This window comes from Pseudophryne corroboree, chromosome 2 (genome assembly GCF_028390025.1).
Source record: "Pseudophryne corroboree isolate aPseCor3 chromosome 2, aPseCor3.hap2, whole genome shotgun sequence".
Lineage (NCBI taxonomy): Eukaryota > Metazoa > Chordata > Amphibia > Anura > Myobatrachidae > Pseudophryne > Pseudophryne corroboree.
The window spans coordinates 226587988-226592960 of NC_086445.1; the positions used below are offsets into that span (position 1 = coordinate 226587988).

At 44.3% G+C, this 4973-nt stretch overlaps 1 long non-coding RNA gene across 1 annotated transcript; it reads left to right on the forward strand.

The window, feature by feature from the left end:
- Window positions 1-237: 237 nt before the first annotated feature.
- LOC135050677 (uncharacterized) lies at window positions 238-1091 on the forward strand. Its single transcript, XR_010241737.1, has 3 exons — window positions 238-283; window positions 622-672; window positions 976-1091. It is a non-coding gene; the product is annotated as an uncharacterized LOC135050677 (long non-coding RNA).
- The last annotated feature ends 3882 nt before the right edge of the window (window positions 1092-4973 follow it).

Genomic DNA, 4973 nt, shown 5'->3' on the forward strand with positions numbered 1-4973 from the left:
CTCGTTATTGATACGGAGCCAGAGGAGGAGGAAATGTGGGAGCCTTCAGGCCAGCCTGGTAAGAATTGTAATCTACTGTACAGTACTCTACATTCTACATTCATTGATTTATTAACAGTACCAATGGCTTGGGTTTGCGTGACCAGTGGTCAGGATTCCAGCAGTCAAGTGACCGACAGCGGTATCCTGATTGCAGAAATCCCATTGACTTTTCTTTTTGTTTTTTTTATATTCAACACAGATGTCACTTACGTGGACTCTGAGTCGGAGGAGCCACAGTATAGTAAGTACAGTAGGATTTTCTCAAGCCCATTCTTAAAAGTATTGACCAAGTCCACTTTTATTACTTTTCAGGCAGGGAATTCCAAACATGTACTGTACAGTATTTCCCTCACTGTGAAGACCCCTTTTCGCCTCTGTGTGCGAAATCGCCTCTCCTCCAACACGAGTTAAATACAGGCACAGTACAGTACTGTATGTCCCCTACCACTGGACAGTCATTCTGCTCCTACTGTATTATGAATATATCTCTGCCTCCTGTAGCACTGTACTACTGTGCAATTTTGTAGTAACTGTACTCTACTGTATTTTGTTTATAATATTTTTTTATTTTCCACTCAGTAATTATTGACAGTGAGGAGGAAGGGGAGAAGAAGCCCTCTCCCCAACTTGGTAAGTAAACTAAATTATTGTACTGTACTGTACATTGTGTTAAACCAATGGGTTGGGTTTGCATGACCAGCAGTCAGGATTCTAGCGGTCAGGTGACCGACAGTGGCATCCTGATTGCAGCAATCCCAACAGGGTGAGGTACGGTATCCTAACCCTCCTCCACTACCCCCTGATTCTGGCCTCGACATTCTCGTCTCTGTGTGCGAAATCTACTCTCCTCCTCCAATTCCTGACTGAATTTTTGCTTTACTGTATTCAACACAGAATACAAAAGTATATTTCATGGAATTTTTGCTTTCCCAGGCCCTACACTGTCACAGGCGGTGGCGGAGGAGGAGGACCAGGACTCTCTGTCCCTCACCACACTGCACCCATTAAGTAAGTCCAGTCCGGTACATCTTGCCTCTGTAGAGCCAGTTTGAGCAAGGAGAGATTGATTGCTTCTTTTTTAGGTGGGAGCCCAAACCAACCAGTCATTTCAGCCACAGTCGTGTGGCAGACCCTGTTTATACAACATAAGGGTGGGTGGGAGGGCCCAAGCACAATTCCATCTTGCACCACTTGGGTCACTTAGCTTAGTCATCCAGCGACCTCGGTGTTCAGAATAGACTGGAAATGAGTAGAAATTATGGTCATTGAGGTTAATAACACTATACAGTAGGATCAAAAATACCCCTAAATTCTACGATTTAAGCTGTTTTTGAGAGGTTTTTGAAAAAAAGCACCAGGATCCAAAACAAGTCCGAATCCAAAAGCAAAACACAAAACCCGAAAAATTTCCGGTGCACATCTCCAGTTTTAATAAAGTCCAGGAGGGAAACATTCTCCTGATGAAGACACTGTACTGCAAGCAATAGGACACGAGGATGTGCACTGAGACTGGAGGGGGGAAGGTTCAGGGGGAATTTTAAGAAAAAATACTTCACAGAAAGTGCAGTGGACAAGTGGAATAGCCTCCCATCAGAGGTGGTAGAGCCTAAAACAGTAGAGCTACAGTATTTAAACTAGAGATGAGCGGGTTCGGTTTCTCTGAATCCGAACCCGCCAGAACTTCATGTTTTTTTTCACGGGTCCGAGCGACTCGGATCTTCCCGCCTTGCTCGGATAACCCGAGCGCGCCCGAACGTCATCATGACGCTGTCGGATTCTCGCGAGGCTCGGATTCTATCGCGAGACTCGGATTCTATATAAGGAGCCGCGCGTCGCCGCCATTTTCACACGTGCATTGAGATTGATAGGGAGAGGACGTGGCTGGCGTCCTCTCCGTTTAGAATTAGAATAGATTAGAGAGACACTTGATTTACTAATTTTGGGGAGCATTAGGAGTACTCAGTAGTGTACAGTGCAGAGTTTTGCTGATAGTGACCAGTGACCACCACTTTTATTTATAATCCGTTCTCTGCCTGAAAAAAGCGATACACAGCACACAGTGACTCAGTCACATACCATATCTGTGTGCACTGCTCAGGCTCAGGCCAGTGTGCTGCATCATCTATTATCTATATATAATATTATATATATCTGTCTGACTGCTCAGCTCACACAGCTTATAATTGTGGGGGAGACTGGGGAGCACTACTGCAGTGCCAGTTATAGGTTATAGCAGGAGCCAGGAGTACATAATATATTATATAGTGAGTGACCACCAGACACACAGTGCAGTTTATTTAATATATCCGTTCTCTGCCTGAAAAAAGCGATACACACAGTGACTCAGTCAGTCACATACCATATCTGTGTGCACTGCTCAGGCTCAGGCCAGTGTGCTGCATCATCTATATATATATTATATATCTGTCTGACTGCTCAGCTCACACAGCTTATAATTGTGGGGGAGACTGGGGAGCACTACTGCAGTGCCAGTTATAGGTTATAGCAGGAGCCAGGAGTACATAATATTATATTAAAATTAAACAGTGCACACTTTTGCTGCAGGAGTGCCACTGCCAGTGTGACTAGTGACCAGTGACCTGACCACCAGTATATAATATTAGTAGTATACTATCTCTTTATCAACCAGTCTATATTAGCAGCAGACACAGTACAGTGCGGTAGTTCACGGCTGTGGCTACCTCTGTGTCGGCACTCGGCAGCCCGTCCATAATTGTATATACCACCTAACCGTGGTTTTTTTTTCTTTCTTTATACATACATACTAGTTACGAGTATACTATCTCTTTATCAACCAGTCTATATATTAGCAGCAGACACAGTACAGTGCGGTAGTTCACGGCTGTGGCTACCTCTGTGTCGGCACTCGGCAGCCCGTCCATAATTGTATATACCACCTAACCGTGGTTTTTTTTTCTTTCTTTATACATACATGCTAGTTACGAGTATACTATCTCTTTATCAACCAGTCTATATATTAGCAGCAGACACAGTACAGTGCGGTAGTTCACGGCTGTGGCTACCTCTGTGTCGGCACTCGGCAGCCCGTCCATAATTGTATATACCACCTAACCGTGGTTTTTTTTTCTTTCTTTATACATACATACTAGTTACGAGTATACTATCTCTTTATCAACCAGTCTATATATTAGCAGCAGACACAGTACAGTGCGGTAGTTCACGGCTGTGGCTACCTCTGTGTCGGCACTCGGCAGCCCGTCCATAATTGTATATACCACCTAACCGTGGTTTTTTTTTCTTTCTTTATACATACATACTAGTTACGAGTATACTATCTCTTTATCAACCAGTCTATATATTAGCAGCAGACACAGTACAGTGCGGTAGTTCACGGCTGTGGCTACCTCTGTGTCGGCACTCGGCAGCCCGTCCATAATTGTATATACCACCTAACCGTGTTTTTTTTTTCTTTCTTTATACATACATACTAGTTACGAGTATACTATCTCTTTATCAACCAGTCTATATATTAGCAGCAGACACAGTACAGTGCGGTAGTTCACGGCTGTGGCTACCTCTGTGTCGGCACTCGGCAGCCCGTCCATAATTGTATATACCACCTAACCGTGGTTTTTTTTTCTTTCTTTATACATACATACTAGTTACGAGTATACTATCTCTTTATCAACCAGTCTATATATTAGCAGCAGACACAGTACAGTGCGGTAGTTCACGGCTGTGGCTACCTCTGTGTCGGCACTCGGCAGCCCGTCCATAATTGTATATACCACCTAACCGTGGTTTTTTTTTCTTTCTTTATACATACATACTAGTTACGAGTATACTATCTCTTTATCAACCAGTCTATATATTAGCAGCAGACACAGTACAGTGCGGTAGTTCACGGCTGTGGCTACCTCTGTGTCGGCACTCGGCAGCCCGTCCATAATTGTATATACCACCTAACCGTGGTTTTTTTTTCTTTCTTTATACATACATACTAGTTACGAGTATACTATCTCTTTATCAACCAGTCTATATATTAGCAGCAGACACAGTACAGTGCGGTAGTTCACGGCTGTGGCTACCTCTGTGTCGGCACTCGGCAGCCCGTCCATAATTGTATATACCACCTAACCGTGGTTTTTTTTTCTTTCTTTATACATACATACTAGTTACGAGTATACTATCTCTTTATCAACCAGTCTATATATTAGCAGCAGACACAGTACAGTGCGGTAGTTCACGGCTGTGGCTACCTCTGTGTCGGCACTCGGCAGCCCGTCCATAATTGTATACTAGTATCCAATCCATCCATCTCCATTGTTTACCTGAGGTGCCTTTTAGTTGTGCCTATTAAAATATGGAGAACAAAAATGTTGAGGTTCCAAAATTAGGGAAAGATCAAGATCCACTTCCACCTCGTGCTGAAGCTGCTGCCACTAGTCATGGCCGAGACGATGAAATGCCAGCAACGTCGTCTGCCAAGGCCGATGCCCAATGGCATAGTACAGAGCATGTCAAAACCAAAACACCAAATATCAGTAAAAAAAGGACTCCAAAACCTAAAATAAAATTGTCGGAGGAGAAGCGTAAACTTGCCAATATGCCATTTACCACACGGAGTGGCAAGGAACGGCTGAGGCCCTGGCCTATGTTCATGGCTAGTGGTTCAGCTTCACATGAGGATGGAAGCACTCAGCCTCTCGCTAGAAAACTGAAAAGACTCAAGCTGGCAAAAGCACCGCAAAGAACTGTGCGTTCTTTGAAATCCCAAATCCACAAGGAGAGTCCAATTGTGTCGGTTGCGATGCCTGACCTTCCCAACACTGGACGTGAAGAGCATGCGCCTTCCACCATTTGCACGCCCCCTGCAAGTGCTGGAAGGAGCACCCGCAGTCCAGTTCCTGATAGTCAGATTGAAGATGTCAGTGTTGAAGTACACCAGG